Here is a 16,114-nt window from a genome sequence, read left to right on the forward strand (position 1 = left end):
CCAGTGTTCCGTCTCTTCATGTTGTGCACAGTTCAAACGGAAAATACATCAACAGGCAGACTACAGAAAAGCTTACTATCAAAGGTTAGAGGGGGGCTTTCTCAGAGGGCTTTTTACAGTTTTTCTATTCCCAATTAGCCGTTTAAGTGTACTTATTGAAAGTAGTAATTCTTTCATAGGCCGCCCTTTCTTAGTATTTGACGTTCCTTATATTGCGGTATGAGGCTTCGCAGTAGGTTGCAAACATTCATCACCCATGACTGTCCCCAATTGAGCTCAGAAGCTCAATGTCTATCATGACCTCTCTTTTAGAATGTCCAAGAGCAAGCAAACTATTCCTCCAGGAGAGGGCGCCAACAGACTACTAAAGAGATCATCATTACTCAAAGAAAACCCCAAAAACCAATGCATGATAGGAATAAACAGGTAACTTTCTTTGGAGTGGAAGCGGAGAGATCGCACCAGATGCCAATTCTAGATGTTATCACACCTGTGGTCACTGCAGCAGCAGGTGAATCCACTTTGTCCAAAAGGGATCTATTCCATTCAATTGCAAATGATCTAGATAAGACAGAGAACTGCAGCACGGGGACATAGCCGAGTTGGTCAGGTTGAGTGGTGATGAGTTTGCTATTTGGATGAATAAAGAAAGTCAAAAGTGTGAAAGATAAAAAACAAAAGGAGGAAGTGTGAAAAGTGAATGGGCCAAATTGAGGTGCATATGAAGACGTATGCTTTCTTCCAATTCATTAAATCGGGCTAATATGAATCAGGTGAATTGAGTTCTGCTTTTGGAAACTGGGTTAAGAAGGGGTGCACCGTTCCTGGAGGTACTGCAATACCAGGTCAATGCGTGGAGTGGACAGAGCAAGCTCTTTTTCCATCTCCCTGTTCTAAAAATCCATTTAATATATGGTCCCCAGATAGGGGACGTATCAGATATTAAACTGATAAGAACAGATACTACACTTGATCTTAGCCAAAAGGCCGAGAAGCGATAACCAGAATTGGTTTGGGCCTCGAGTGGCACCCTGGCCTATGCCGGACACATCTTAGGGAGAGAGAGCGAGAGGGAGACAAACCCACGCCTACACAAGACATTTTGTCACCCAAGCCAACCCTTGAAAAGGCTGCTTTGCAGAGCCAAAACAAGAAGAATGGTGCGTTTTGCAGCCGCCGCCCACTGCAATGAATCTGAATAACTCCTCCTTTAGGGCGCAAGCAACTCCCCTCCCCCTTGCAGTCTTTCCAATTCACGATACAAAAAGACGGACAGGACAGGTTGCCTGACTTTCCGTCACTGCCACCCTTTGCCATCCTTACCCGTAGAAAGCCCTTTCATCATCCCCAAACCCTAATCTTTTCCCTTTCCTTCCCAGCCCCCAAACCCTGCCCTCTGTACCTTTCTCACCACCCGCTTCCCTTCTCCTGTCATCCCCCTACCACCCGGGAAAAAAAGAGATTGCCCCCTCCTTCCACTAGCCCACCCTCCCACCCAAAGAACAACTTCTTCTGCGCAGCTTGTTTTCTAGGCAGCAGCGCTATTGTGATGTCATCGGGGGGCATTGTGACAAGCCGCCAGTGTTCCGTCTCTTCATGTTGTGCACAGTTCAAACGGAAAATACATCAACAGGCAGACTACAGAAAAGCTTACTATCAAAGGTTAGAGGGGGGCTTTCTCAGAGGGCTTTTTACAGTTTTTCTATTCCCAATTAGCCGTTTAAGTGTACTTATTGAAAGTAGTAATTCTTTCATAGGCCGCCCTTTCTTAGTATTTGACGTTCCTTATATTGCGGTATGAGGCTTCGCAGTAGGTTGCAAACATTCATCACCCATGACTGTCCCCAATTGAGCTCAGAAGCTCAATGTCTATCATGACCTCTCTTTTAGAATGTCCAAGAGCAAGCAAACTATTCCTCCAGGAGAGGGCGCCAACAGACTACTAAAGAGATCATCATTACTCAAAGAAAACCCCAAAAACCAATGCATGATAGGAATAAACAGGTAACTTTCTTTGGAGTGGAAGCGGAGAGATCGCACCAGATGCCAATTCTAGATGTTATCACACCTGTGGTCACTGCAGCAGCAGGTGAATCCACTTTGTCCAAAAGGGATCTATTCCATTCAATTGCAAATGATCTAGATAAGACAGAGAACTGCAGCACGGGGACATAGCCGAGTTGGTCAGGTTGAGTGGTGATGAGTTTGCTATTTGGATGAATAAAGAAAGTCAAAAGTGTGAAAGATAAAAAACAAAAGGAGGAAGTGTGAAAAGTGAATGGGCCAAATTGAGGTGCATATGAAGACGTATGCTTTCTTCCAATTCATTAAATCGGGCTAATATGAATCAGGTGAATTGAGTTCTGCTTTTGGAAACTGGGTTAAGAAGGGGTGCACCGTTCCTGGAGGTACTGCAATACCAGGTCAATGCGTGGAGTGGACAGAGCAAGCTCTTTTTCCATCTCCCTGTTCTAAAAATCCATTTAATATATGGTCCCCAGATAGGGGACGTATCAGATATTAAACTGATAAGAACAGATACTACACTTGATCTTAGCCAAAAGGCCGAGAAGCGATAACCAGAATTGGTTTGGGCCTCGAGTGGCACCCTGGCCTATGCCGGACACATCTTAGGGAGAGAGAGCGAGAGGGAGACAAACCCACGCCTACACAAGACATTTTGTCACCCAAGCCAACCCTTGAAAAGGCTGCTTTGCAGAGCCAAAACAAGAAGAATGGTGCGTTTTGCAGCCGCCGCCCACTGCAATGAATCTGAATAACTCCTCCTTTAGGGCGCAAGCAACTCCCCTCCCCCTTGCAGTCTTTCCAATTCACGATACAAAAAGACGGACAGGACAGGTTGCCTGACTTTCCGTCACTGCCACCCTTTGCCATCCTTACCCGTAGAAAGCCCTTTCATCATCCCCAAACCCTAATCTTTTCCCTTTCCTTCCCAGCCCCCAAACCCTGCCCTCTGTACCTTTCTCACCACCCGCTTCCCTTCTCCTGTCATCCCCCTACCACCCGGGAAAAAAAGAGATTGCCCCCTCCTTCCACTAGCCCACCCTCCCACCCAAAGAACAACTTCTTCTGCGCAGCTTGTTTTCTAGGCAGCAGCGCTATTGTGATGTCATCGGGGGGCATTGTGACAAGCCGCCAGTGTTCCGTCTCTTCATGTTGTGCACAGTTCAAACGGAAAATACATCAACAGGCAGACTACAGAAAAGCTTACTATCAAAGGTTAGAGGGGGGCTTTCTCAGAGGGCTTTTTACAGTTTTTCTATTCCCAATTAGCCGTTTAAGTGTACTTATTGAAAGTAGTAATTCTTTCATAGGCCGCCCTTTCTTAGTATTTGACGTTCCTTATATTGCGGTATGAGGCTTCGCAGTAGGTTGCAAACATTCATCACCCATGACTGTCCCCAATTGAGCTCAGAAGCTCAATGTCTATCATGACCTCTCTTTTAGAATGTCCAAGAGCAAGCAAACTATTCCTCCAGGAGAGGGCGCCAACAGACTACTAAAGAGATCATCATTACTCAAAGAAAACCCCAAAAACCAATGCATGATAGGAATAAACAGGTAACTTTCTTTGGAGTGGAAGCGGAGAGATCGCACCAGATGCCAATTCTAGATGTTATCACACCTGTGGTCACTGCAGCAGCAGGTGAATCCACTTTGTCCAAAAGGGATCTATTCCATTCAATTGCAAATGATCTAGATAAGACAGAGAACTGCAGCACGGGGACATAGCCGAGTTGGTCAGGTTGAGTGGTGATGAGTTTGCTATTTGGATGAATAAAGAAAGTCAAAAGTGTGAAAGATAAAAAACAAAAGGAGGAAGTGTGAAAAGTGAATGGGCCAAATTGAGGTGCATATGAAGACGTATGCTTTCTTCCAATTCATTAAATCGGGCTAATATGAATCAGGTGAATTGAGTTCTGCTTTTGGAAACTGGGTTAAGAAGGGGTGCACCGTTCCTGGAGGTACTGCAATACCAGGTCAATGCGTGGAGTGGACAGAGCAAGCTCTTTTTCCATCTCCCTGTTCTAAAAATCCATTTAATATATGGTCCCCAGATAGGGGACGTATCAGATATTAAACTGATAAGAACAGATACTACACTTGATCTTAGCCAAAAGGCCGAGAAGCGATAACCAGAATTGGTTTGGGCCTCGAGTGGCACCCTGGCCTATGCCGGACACATCTTAGGGAGAGAGAGCGAGAGGGAGACAAACCCACGCCTACACAAGACATTTTGTCACCCAAGCCAACCCTTGAAAAGGCTGCTTTGCAGAGCCAAAACAAGAAGAATGGTGCGTTTTGCAGCCGCCGCCCACTGCAATGAATCTGAATAACTCCTCCTTTAGGGCGCAAGCAACTCCCCTCCCCCTTGCAGTCTTTCCAATTCACGATACAAAAAGACGGACAGGACAGGTTGCCTGACTTTCCGTCACTGCCACCCTTTGCCATCCTAACCCGTAGAAAGCCCTTTCATCATCCCCAAACCCTAATCTTTTCCCTTTCCTTCCCAGCCCCCAAACCCTGCCCTCTGTACCTTTCTCACCACCCGCTTCCCTTCTCCTGTCATCCCCCTACCACCCGGGAAAAAAAGAGATTGCCCCCTCCTTCCACTAGCCCACCCTCCCACCCAAAGAACAACTTCTTCTGCGCAGCTTGTTTTCTAGGCAGCAGCGCTATTGTGATGTCATCGGGGGGCATTGTGACAAGCCGCCAGTGTTCCGTCTCTTCATGTTGTGCACAGTTCAAACGGAAAATACATCAACAGGCAGACTACAGAAAAGCTTACTATCAAAGGTTAGAGGGGGGCTTTCTCAGAGGGCTTTTTACAGTTTTTCTATTCCCAATTAGCCGTTTAAGTGTACTTATTGAAAGTAGTAATTCTTTCATAGGCCGCCCTTTCTTAGTATTTGACGTTCCTTATATTGCGGTATGAGGCTTCGCAGTAGGTTGCAAACATTCATCACCCATGACTGTCCCCAATTGAGCTCAGAAGCTCAATGTCTATCATGACCTCTCTTTTAGAATGTCCAAGAGCAAGCAAACTATTCCTCCAGGAGAGGGCGCCAACAGACTACTAAAGAGATCATCATTACTCAAAGAAAACCCCAAAAACCAATGCATGATAGGAATAAACAGGTAACTTTCTTTGGAGTGGAAGCGGAGAGATCGCACCAGATGCCAATTCTAGATGTTATCACACCTGTGGTCACTGCAGCAGCAGGTGAATCCACTTTGTCCAAAAGGGATCTATTCCATTCAATTGCAAATGATCTAGATAAGACAGAGAACTGCAGCACGGGGACATAGCCGAGTTGGTCAGGTTGAGTGGTGATGAGTTTGCTATTTGGATGAATAAAGAAAGTCAAAAGTGTGAAAGATAAAAAACAAAAGGAGGAAGTGTGAAAAGTGAATGGGCCAAATTGAGGTGCATATGAAGACGTATGCTTTCTTCCAATTCATTAAATCGGGCTAATATGAATCAGGTGAATTGAGTTCTGCTTTTGGAAACTGGGTTAAGAAGGGGTGCACCGTTCCTGGAGGTACTGCAATACCAGGTCAATGCGTGGAGTGGACAGAGCAAGCTCTTTTTCCATCTCCCTGTTCTAAAAATCCATTTAATATATGGTCCCCAGATAGGGGACGTATCAGATATTAAACTGATAAGAACAGATTTTTGATTTAATGAAGCTTTCCAAAGCACCGCAAAAATGCATGACCGAAGTCACACCAAAAACAGTGCAAAGGCTAGGATTCGTGTGGACCCCTCCGTGAGAAGAGGATCCCCAAAAATCAACCCCGTCCCTCCGAGCCAGAAGGCCACAGCGAGGGTCAGGGATCTTCGGTGCTCCCCCAAGCCGAAGCCTGGTTGAGCCTTGTTGTTGCTCCCAGCGTCCACCGAGGCATCTTACCCAAGTGGAGTAGGGAGCTACTAGTCGTTGGTTTCGCAGCCGAGACTGCCCGGACCGTCAACCGGTGTTGGTTTCTCAGCCCAAGGCTGACCGGACCTCCAACCGGGTGTTGGTTTCTCAGCCCAAGGCTGACCGGACCTCCAACCGGGTGTTGGTTTCTCAGCCCAAGGCTAACCGGACCTCCAACCGGGTGTTGGTTTCTCAGCCCAAAGCTGACCGGACTTCCGACCGGGATTATAAAAATTTCCCTTCTTAGCCAGAAGGCCAGGATAGGGCAATATGCTTGGAAAGTATGAATAGGCAAGGCGCGGCGTGCGACAGAGTCTGAGGCTTACCAGGGTCCCAACCTAGCAAGTTCAGACTCCCTCCAGGGTGTCCATTCCTGGGGCACATTGCACCATAACCCCCACACTTACTCAGTCTAATAGCCTCAATCCTGGTAGGGCCATGGTTTCCTCTAGATGGATATACTATCCTCCCAAAGTACTAACAAGTGCAACCTTCCAGTGTGCATTGCATCATTGTACTAAGGTGGCCGGAGCCTTAAACCACCTTTTCGAACGATACTACACTTGATCTTAGCCAAAAGGCCGAGAAGCGATAACCAGAATTGGTTTGGGCCTCGAGTGGCACCCTGGCCTATGCCGGACACATCTTAGGGAGAGAGAGCGAGAGGGAGACAAACCCACGCCTACACAAGACATTTTGTCACCCAAGCCAACCCTTGAAAAGGCTGCTTTGCAGAGCCAAAACAAGAAGAATGGTGCGTTTTGCAGCCGCCGCCCACTGCAATGAATCTGAATAACTCCTCCTTTAGGGCGCAAGCAACTCCCCTCCCCCTTGCAGTCTTTCCAATTCACGATACAAAAAGACGGACAGGACAGGTTGCCTGACTTTCCGTCACTGCCACCCTTTGCCATCCTTACCCGTAGAAAGCCCTTTCATCATCCCCAAACCCTAATCTTTTCCCTTTCCTTCCCAGCCCCCAAACCCTGCCCTCTGTACCTTTCTCACCACCCGCTTCCCTTCTCCTGTCATCCCCCTACCACCCGGGAAAAAAAGAGATTGCCCCCTCCTTCCACTAGCCCACCCTCCCACCCAAAGAACAACTTCTTCTGCGCAGCTTGTTTTCTAGGCAGCAGCGCTATTGTGATGTCATCGGGGGGCATTGTGACAAGCCGCCAGTGTTCCGTCTCTTCATGTTGTGCACAGTTCAAACGGAAAATACATCAACAGGCAGACTACAGAAAAGCTTACTATCAAAGGTTAGAGGGGGGCTTTCTCAGAGGGCTTTTTACAGTTTTTCTATTCCCAATTAGCCGTTTAAGTGTACTTATTGAAAGTAGTAATTCTTTCATAGGCCGCCCTTTCTTAGTATTTGACGTTCCTTATATTGCGGTATGAGGCTTCGCAGTAGGTTGCAAACATTCATCACCCATGACTGTCCCCAATTGAGCTCAGAAGCTCAATGTCTATCATGACCTCTCTTTTAGAATGTCCAAGAGCAAGCAAACTATTCCTCCAGGAGAGGGCGCCAACAGACTACTAAAGAGATCATCATTACTCAAAGAAAACCCCAAAAACCAATGCATGATAGGAATAAACAGGTAACTTTCTTTGGAGTGGAAGCGGAGAGATCGCACCAGATGCCAATTCTAGATGTTATCACACCTGTGGTCACTGCAGCAGCAGGTGAATCCACTTTGTCCAAAAGGGATCTATTCCATTCAATTGCAAATGATCTAGATAAGACAGAGAACTGCAGCACGGGGACATAGCCGAGTTGGTCAGGTTGAGTGGTGATGAGTTTGCTATTTGGATGAATAAAGAAAGTCAAAAGTGTGAAAGATAAAAAACAAAAGGAGGAAGTGTGAAAAGTGAATGGGCCAAATTGAGGTGCATATGAAGACGTATGCTTTCTTCCAATTCATTAAATCGGGCTAATATGAATCAGGTGAATTGAGTTCTGCTTTTGGAAACTGGGTTAAGAAGGGGTGCACCGTTCCTGGAGGTACTGCAATACCAGGTCAATGCGTGGAGTGGACAGAGCAAGCTCTTTTTCCATCTCCCTGTTCTAAAAATCCATTTAATATATGGTCCCCAGATAGGGGACGTATCAGATATTAAACTGATAAGAACAGATACTACACTTGATCTTAGCCAAAAGGCCGAGAAGCGATAACCAGAATTGGTTTGGGCCTCGAGTGGCACCCTGGCCTATGCCGGACACATCTTAGGGAGAGAGAGCGAGAGGGAGACAAACCCACGCCTACACAAGACATTTTGTCACCCAAGCCAACCCTTGAAAAGGCTGCTTTGCAGAGCCAAAACAAGAAGAATGGTGCGTTTTGCAGCCGCCGCCCACTGCAATGAATCTGAATAACTCCTCCTTTAGGGCGCAAGCAACTCCCCTCCCCCTTGCAGTCTTTCCAATTCACGATACAAAAAGACGGACAGGACAGGTTGCCTGACTTTCCGTCACTGCCACCCTTTGCCATCCTTACCCGTAGAAAGCCCTTTCATCATCCCCAAACCCTAATCTTTTCCCTTTCCTTCCCAGCCCCCAAACCCTGCCCTCTGTACCTTTCTCACCACCCGCTTCCCTTCTCCTGTCATCCCCCTACCACCCGGGAAAAAAAGAGATTGCCCCCTCCTTCCACTAGCCCACCCTCCCACCCAAAGAACAACTTCTTCTGCGCAGCTTGTTTTCTAGGCAGCAGCGCTATTGTGATGTCATCGGGGGGCATTGTGACAAGCCGCCAGTGTTCCGTCTCTTCATGTTGTGCACAGTTCAAACGGAAAATACATCAACAGGCAGACTACAGAAAAGCTTACTATCAAAGGTTAGAGGGGGGCTTTCTCAGAGGGCTTTTTACAGTTTTTCTATTCCCAATTAGCCGTTTAAGTGTACTTATTGAAAGTAGTAATTCTTTCATAGGCCGCCCTTTCTTAGTATTTGACGTTCCTTATATTGCGGTATGAGGCTTCGCAGTAGGTTGCAAACATTCATCACCCATGACTGTCCCCAATTGAGCTCAGAAGCTCAATGTCTATCATGACCTCTCTTTTAGAATGTCCAAGAGCAAGCAAACTATTCCTCCAGGAGAGGGCGCCAACAGACTACTAAAGAGATCATCATTACTCAAAGAAAACCCCAAAAACCAATGCATGATAGGAATAAACAGGTAACTTTCTTTGGAGTGGAAGCGGAGAGATCGCACCAGATGCCAATTCTAGATGTTATCACACCTGTGGTCACTGCAGCAGCAGGTGAATCCACTTTGTCCAAAAGGGATCTATTCCATTCAATTGCAAATGATCTAGATAAGACAGAGAACTGCAGCACGGGGACATAGCCGAGTTGGTCAGGTTGAGTGGTGATGAGTTTGCTATTTGGATGAATAAAGAAAGTCAAAAGTGTGAAAGATAAAAAACAAAAGGAGGAAGTGTGAAAAGTGAATGGGCCAAATTGAGGTGCATATGAAGACGTATGCTTTCTTCCAATTCATTAAATCGGGCTAATATGAATCAGGTGAATTGAGTTCTGCTTTTGGAAACTGGGTTAAGAAGGGGTGCACCGTTCCTGGAGGTACTGCAATACCAGGTCAATGCGTGGAGTGGACAGAGCAAGCTCTTTTTCCATCTCCCTGTTCTAAAAATCCATTTAATATATGGTCCCCAGATAGGGGACGTATCAGATATTAAACTGATAAGAACAGATACTACACTTGATCTTAGCCAAAAGGCCGAGAAGCGATAACCAGAATTGGTTTGGGCCTCGAGTGGCACCCTGGCCTATGCCGGACACATCTTAGGGAGAGAGAGCGAGAGGGAGACAAACCCACGCCTACACAAGACATTTTGTCACCCAAGCCAACCCTTGAAAAGGCTGCTTTGCAGAGCCAAAACAAGAAGAATGGTGCGTTTTGCAGCCGCCGCCCACTGCAATGAATCTGAATAACTCCTCCTTTAGGGCGCAAGCAACTCCCCTCCCCCTTGCAGTCTTTCCAATTCACGATACAAAAAGACGGACAGGACAGGTTGCCTGACTTTCCGTCACTGCCACCCTTTGCCATCCTTACCCGTAGAAAGCCCTTTCATCATCCCCAAACCCTAATCTTTTCCCTTTCCTTCCCAGCCCCCAAACCCTGCCCTCTGTACCTTTCTCACCACCCGCTTCCCTTCTCCTGTCATCCCCCTACCACCCGGGAAAAAAAGAGATTGCCCCCTCCTTCCACTAGCCCACCCTCCCACCCAAAGAACAACTTCTTCTGCGCAGCTTGTTTTCTAGGCAGCAGCGCTATTGTGATGTCATCGGGGGGCATTGTGACAAGCCGCCAGTGTTCCGTCTCTTCATGTTGTGCACAGTTCAAACGGAAAATACATCAACAGGCAGACTACAGAAAAGCTTACTATCAAAGGTTAGAGGGGGGCTTTCTCAGAGGGCTTTTTACAGTTTTTCTATTCCCAATTAGCCGTTTAAGTGTACTTATTGAAAGTAGTAATTCTTTCATAGGCCGCCCTTTCTTAGTATTTGACGTTCCTTATATTGCGGTATGAGGCTTCGCAGTAGGTTGCAAACATTCATCACCCATGACTGTCCCCAATTGAGCTCAGAAGCTCAATGTCTATCATGACCTCTCTTTTAGAATGTCCAAGAGCAAGCAAACTATTCCTCCAGGAGAGGGCGCCAACAGACTACTAAAGAGATCATCATTACTCAAAGAAAACCCCAAAAACCAATGCATGATAGGAATAAACAGGTAACTTTCTTTGGAGTGGAAGCGGAGAGATCGCACCAGATGCCAATTCTAGATGTTATCACACCTGTGGTCACTGCAGCAGCAGGTGAATCCACTTTGTCCAAAAGGGATCTATTCCATTCAATTGCAAATGATCTAGATAAGACAGAGAACTGCAGCACGGGGACATAGCCGAGTTGGTCAGGTTGAGTGGTGATGAGTTTGCTATTTGGATGAATAAAGAAAGTCAAAAGTGTGAAAGATAAAAAACAAAAGGAGGAAGTGTGAAAAGTGAATGGGCCAAATTGAGGTGCATATGAAGACGTATGCTTTCTTCCAATTCATTAAATCGGGCTAATATGAATCAGGTGAATTGAGTTCTGCTTTTGGAAACTGGGTTAAGAAGGGGTGCACCGTTCCTGGAGGTACTGCAATACCAGGTCAATGCGTGGAGTGGACAGAGCAAGCTCTTTTTCCATCTCCCTGTTCTAAAAATCCATTTAATATATGGTCCCCAGATAGGGGACGTATCAGATATTAAACTGATAAGAACAGATACTACACTTGATCTTAGCCAAAAGGCCGAGAAGCGATAACCAGAATTGGTTTGGGCCTCGAGTGGCACCCTGGCCTATGCCGGACACATCTTAGGGAGAGAGAGCGAGAGGGAGACAAACCCACGCCTACACAAGACATTTTGTCACCCAAGCCAACCCTTGAAAAGGCTGCTTTGCAGAGCCAAAACAAGAAGAATGGTGCGTTTTGCAGCCGCCGCCCACTGCAATGAATCTGAATAACTCCTCCTTTAGGGCGCAAGCAACTCCCCTCCCCCTTGCAGTCTTTCCAATTCACGATACAAAAAGACGGACAGGACAGGTTGCCTGACTTTCCGTCACTGCCACCCTTTGCCATCCTTACCCGTAGAAAGCCCTTTCATCATCCCCAAACCCTAATCTTTTCCCTTTCCTTCCCAGCCCCCAAACCCTGCCCTCTGTACCTTTCTCACCACCCGCTTCCCTTCTCCTGTCATCCCCCTACCACCCGGGAAAAAAAGAGATTGCCCCCTCCTTCCACTAGCCCACCCTCCCACCCAAAGAACAACTTCTTCTGCGCAGCTTGTTTTCTAGGCAGCAGCGCTATTGTGATGTCATCGGGGGGCATTGTGACAAGCCGCCAGTGTTCCGTCTCTTCATGTTGTGCACAGTTCAAACGGAAAATACATCAACAGGCAGACTACAGAAAAGCTTACTATCAAAGGTTAGAGGGGGGCTTTCTCAGAGGGCTTTTTACAGTTTTTCTATTCCCAATTAGCCGTTTAAGTGTACTTATTGAAAGTAGTAATTCTTTCATAGGCCGCCCTTTCTTAGTATTTGACGTTCCTTATATTGCGGTATGAGGCTTCGCAGTAGGTTGCAAACATTCATCACCCATGACTGTCCCCAATTGAGCTCAGAAGCTCAATGTCTATCATGACCTCTCTTTTAGAATGTCCAAGAGCAAGCAAACTATTCCTCCAGGAGAGGGCGCCAACAGACTACTAAAGAGATCATCATTACTCAAAGAAAACCCCAAAAACCAATGCATGATAGGAATAAACAGGTAACTTTCTTTGGAGTGGAAGCGGAGAGATCGCACCAGATGCCAATTCTAGATGTTATCACACCTGTGGTCACTGCAGCAGCAGGTGAATCCACTTTGTCCAAAAGGGATCTATTCCATTCAATTGCAAATGATCTAGATAAGACAGAGAACTGCAGCACGGGGACATAGCCGAGTTGGTCAGGTTGAGTGGTGATGAGTTTGCTATTTGGATGAATAAAGAAAGTCAAAAGTGTGAAAGATAAAAAACAAAAGGAGGAAGTGTGAAAAGTGAATGGGCCAAATTGAGGTGCATATGAAGACGTATGCTTTCTTCCAATTCATTAAATCGGGCTAATATGAATCAGGTGAATTGAGTTCTGCTTTTGGAAACTGGGTTAAGAAGGGGTGCACCGTTCCTGGAGGTACTGCAATACCAGGTCAATGCGTGGAGTGGACAGAGCAAGCTCTTTTTCCATCTCCCTGTTCTAAAAATCCATTTAATATATGGTCCCCAGATAGGGGACGTATCAGATATTAAACTGATAAGAACAGATACTACACTTGATCTTAGCCAAAAGGCCGAGAAGCGATAACCAGAATTGGTTTGGGCCTCGAGTGGCACCCTGGCCTATGCCGGACACATCTTAGGGAGAGAGAGCGAGAGGGAGACAAACCCACGCCTACACAAGACATTTTGTCACCCAAGCCAACCCTTGAAAAGGCTGCTTTGCAGAGCCAAAACAAGAAGAATGGTGCGTTTTGCAGCCGCCGCCCACTGCAATGAATCTGAATAACTCCTCCTTTAGGGCGCAAGCAACTCCCCTCCCCCTTGCAGTCTTTCCAATTCACGATACAAAAAGACGGACAGGACAGGTTGCCTGACTTTCCGTCACTGCCACCCTTTGCCATCCTTACCCGTAGAAAGCCCTTTCATCATCCCCAAACCCTAATCTTTTCCCTTTCCTTCCCAGCCCCCAAACCCTGCCCTCTGTACCTTTCTCACCACCCGCTTCCCTTCTCCTGTCATCCCCCTACCACCCGGGAAAAAAAGAGATTGCCCCCTCCTTCCACTAGCCCACCCTCCCACCCAAAGAACAACTTCTTCTGCGCAGCTTGTTTTCTAGGCAGCAGCGCTATTGTGATGTCATCGGGGGGCATTGTGACAAGCCGCCAGTGTTCCGTCTCTTCATGTTGTGCACAGTTCAAACGGAAAATACATCAACAGGCAGACTACAGAAAAGCTTACTATCAAAGGTTAGAGGGGGGCTTTCTCAGAGGGCTTTTTACAGTTTTTCTATTCCCAATTAGCCGTTTAAGTGTACTTATTGAAAGTAGTAATTCTTTCATAGGCCGCCCTTTCTTAGTATTTGACGTTCCTTATATTGCGGTATGAGGCTTCGCAGTAGGTTGCAAACATTCATCACCCATGACTGTCCCCAATTGAGCTCAGAAGCTCAATGTCTATCATGACCTCTCTTTTAGAATGTCCAAGAGCAAGCAAACTATTCCTCCAGGAGAGGGCGCCAACAGACTACTAAAGAGATCATCATTACTCAAAGAAAACCCCAAAAACCAATGCATGATAGGAATAAACAGGTAACTTTCTTTGGAGTGGAAGCGGAGAGATCGCACCAGATGCCAATTCTAGATGTTATCACACCTGTGGTCACTGCAGCAGCAGGTGAATCCACTTTGTCCAAAAGGGATCTATTCCATTCAATTGCAAATGATCTAGATAAGACAGAGAACTGCAGCACGGGGACATAGCCGAGTTGGTCAGGTTGAGTGGTGATGAGTTTGCTATTTGGATGAATAAAGAAAGTCAAAAGTGTGAAAGATAAAAAACAAAAGGAGGAAGTGTGAAAAGTGAATGGGCCAAATTGAGGTGCATATGAAGACGTATGCTTTCTTCCAATTCATTAAATCGGGCTAATATGAATCAGGTGAATTGAGTTCTGCTTTTGGAAACTGGGTTAAGAAGGGGTGCACCGTTCCTGGAGGTACTGCAATACCAGGTCAATGCGTGGAGTGGACAGAGCAAGCTCTTTTTCCATCTCCCTGTTCTAAAAATCCATTTAATATATGGTCCCCAGATAGGGGACGTATCAGATATTAAACTGATAAGAACAGATACTACACTTGATCTTAGCCAAAAGGCCGAGAAGCGATAACCAGAATTGGTTTGGGCCTCGAGTGGCACCCTGGCCTATGCCGGACACATCTTAGGGAGAGAGAGCGAGAGGGAGACAAACCCACGCCTACACAAGACATTTTGTCACCCAAGCCAACCCTTGAAAAGGCTGCTTTGCAGAGCCAAAACAAGAAGAATGGTGCGTTTTGCAGCCGCCGCCCACTGCAATGAATCTGAATAACTCCTCCTTTAGGGCGCAAGCAACTCCCCTCCCCCTTGCAGTCTTTCCAATTCACGATACAAAAAGACGGACAGGACAGGTTGCCTGACTTTCCGTCACTGCCACCCTTTGCCATCCTTACCCGTAGAAAGCCCTTTCATCATCCCCAAACCCTAATCTTTTCCCTTTCCTTCCCAGCCCCCAAACCCTGCCCTCTGTACCTTTCTCACCACCCGCTTCCCTTCTCCTGTCATCCCCCTACCACCCGGGAAAAAAAGAGATTGCCCCCTCCTTCCACTAGCCCACCCTCCCACCCAAAGAACAACTTCTTCTGCGCAGCTTGTTTTCTAGGCAGCAGCGCTATTGTGATGTCATCGGGGGGCATTGTGACAAGCCGCCAGTGTTCCGTCTCTTCATGTTGTGCACAGTTCAAACGGAAAATACATCAACAGGCAGACTACAGAAAAGCTTACTATCAAAGGTTAGAGGGGGGCTTTCTCAGAGGGCTTTTTACAGTTTTTCTATTCCCAATTAGCCGTTTAAGTGTACTTATTGAAAGTAGTAATTCTTTCATAGGCCGCCCTTTCTTAGTATTTGACGTTCCTTATATTGCGGTATGAGGCTTCGCAGTAGGTTGCAAACATTCATCACCCATGACTGTCCCCAATTGAGCTCAGAAGCTCAATGTCTATCATGACCTCTCTTTTAGAATGTCCAAGAGCAAGCAAACTATTCCTCCAGGAGAGGGCGCCAACAGACTACTAAAGAGATCATCATTACTCAAAGAAAACCCCAAAAACCAATGCATGATAGGAATAAACAGGTAACTTTCTTTGGAGTGGAAGCGGAGAGATCGCACCAGATGCCAATTCTAGATCTTATCACACCTGTGGTCACTGCAGCAGCAGGTGAATCCACTTTGTCCAAAAGGGATCTATTCCATTCAATTGCAAATGATCTAGATAAGACAGAGAACTGCAGCACGGGGACATAGCCGAGTTGGTCAGGTTGAGTGGTGATGAGTTTGCTATTTGGATGAATAAAGAAAGTCAAAAGTGTGAAAGATAAAAAACAAAAGGAGGAAGTGTGAAAAGTGAATGGGCCAAATTGAGGTGCATATGAAGACGTATGCTTTCTTCCAATTCATTAAATCGGGCTAATATGAATCAGGTGAATTGAGTTCTGCTTTTGGAAACTGGGTTAAGAAGGGGTGCACCGTTCCTGGAGGTACTGCAATACCAGGTCAATGCGTGGAGTGGACAGAGCAAGCTCTTTTTCCATCTCCCTGTTCTAAAAATCCATTTAATATATGGTCCCCAGATAGGGGACGTATCAGATATTAAACTGATAAGAACAGATACTACACTTGATCTTAGCCAAAAGGCCGAGAAGCGATAACCAGAATTGGTTTGGGCCTCGAGTGGCACCCTGGCCTATGCCGGACACATCTTAGGGAGAGAGAGCGAGAGGGAGACAAACCCACGCCTACACAAGACATTTTGTCACC

The 16,114-nt window shown here is 46.5% G+C and overlaps 10 non-coding genes and 1 pseudogene across 10 annotated transcripts; all 11 read right to left on the bottom strand.

Annotated features, from left to right (window-relative positions):
* Window positions 1–808: 808 nt before the first annotated feature.
* Window positions 809–999, bottom strand: LOC142267183 (U2 spliceosomal RNA). Its single transcript, XR_012733118.1, has one exon. It is a non-coding gene; the product is annotated as a U2 spliceosomal RNA (small nuclear RNA).
* Window positions 1,000–2,386: 1,387 nt separating this feature from the next.
* On the bottom strand, window positions 2,387–2,577 carry LOC142267184 (U2 spliceosomal RNA). Its single transcript, XR_012733119.1, has one exon. It is a non-coding gene; the product is annotated as a U2 spliceosomal RNA (small nuclear RNA).
* A 1,387-nt stretch (window positions 2,578–3,964) lies between these two features.
* Window positions 3,965–4,155, bottom strand: LOC142267185 (U2 spliceosomal RNA). Its single transcript, XR_012733120.1, has one exon. It is a non-coding gene; the product is annotated as a U2 spliceosomal RNA (small nuclear RNA).
* Window positions 4,156–5,542: 1,387 nt separating this feature from the next.
* LOC142267172 (U2 spliceosomal RNA) lies at window positions 5,543–5,738 on the bottom strand. The gene has a single exon (XR_012733112.1). It is a non-coding gene; the product is annotated as a U2 spliceosomal RNA (small nuclear RNA).
* A 655-nt stretch (window positions 5,739–6,393) lies between these two features.
* On the bottom strand, window positions 6,394–6,535 carry LOC142267179 (U2 spliceosomal RNA; annotated as a pseudogene).
* A 1,387-nt stretch (window positions 6,536–7,922) lies between these two features.
* LOC142267186 (U2 spliceosomal RNA) lies at window positions 7,923–8,113 on the bottom strand. Its single transcript, XR_012733121.1, has one exon. It is a non-coding gene; the product is annotated as a U2 spliceosomal RNA (small nuclear RNA).
* Window positions 8,114–9,500: 1,387 nt separating this feature from the next.
* Window positions 9,501–9,691, bottom strand: LOC142267187 (U2 spliceosomal RNA). Its single transcript, XR_012733122.1, has one exon. It is a non-coding gene; the product is annotated as a U2 spliceosomal RNA (small nuclear RNA).
* Window positions 9,692–11,078: 1,387 nt separating this feature from the next.
* On the bottom strand, window positions 11,079–11,269 carry LOC142267189 (U2 spliceosomal RNA). The gene has a single exon (XR_012733123.1). It is a non-coding gene; the product is annotated as a U2 spliceosomal RNA (small nuclear RNA).
* Window positions 11,270–12,656: 1,387 nt separating this feature from the next.
* On the bottom strand, window positions 12,657–12,847 carry LOC142267191 (U2 spliceosomal RNA). Its single transcript, XR_012733125.1, has one exon. It is a non-coding gene; the product is annotated as a U2 spliceosomal RNA (small nuclear RNA).
* Window positions 12,848–14,234: 1,387 nt separating this feature from the next.
* LOC142267192 (U2 spliceosomal RNA) lies at window positions 14,235–14,425 on the bottom strand. The gene has a single exon (XR_012733126.1). It is a non-coding gene; the product is annotated as a U2 spliceosomal RNA (small nuclear RNA).
* A 1,387-nt stretch (window positions 14,426–15,812) lies between these two features.
* On the bottom strand, window positions 15,813–16,003 carry LOC142267193 (U2 spliceosomal RNA). The gene has a single exon (XR_012733127.1). It is a non-coding gene; the product is annotated as a U2 spliceosomal RNA (small nuclear RNA).
* Window positions 16,004–16,114: the final 111 nt, after the last annotated feature.

Source organism: Anomaloglossus baeobatrachus, unplaced genomic scaffold (assembly GCF_048569485.1).
Source record: "Anomaloglossus baeobatrachus isolate aAnoBae1 unplaced genomic scaffold, aAnoBae1.hap1 Scaffold_2936, whole genome shotgun sequence".
NCBI classification, from domain to species: Eukaryota; Metazoa; Chordata; class Amphibia; order Anura; family Aromobatidae; genus Anomaloglossus; species Anomaloglossus baeobatrachus.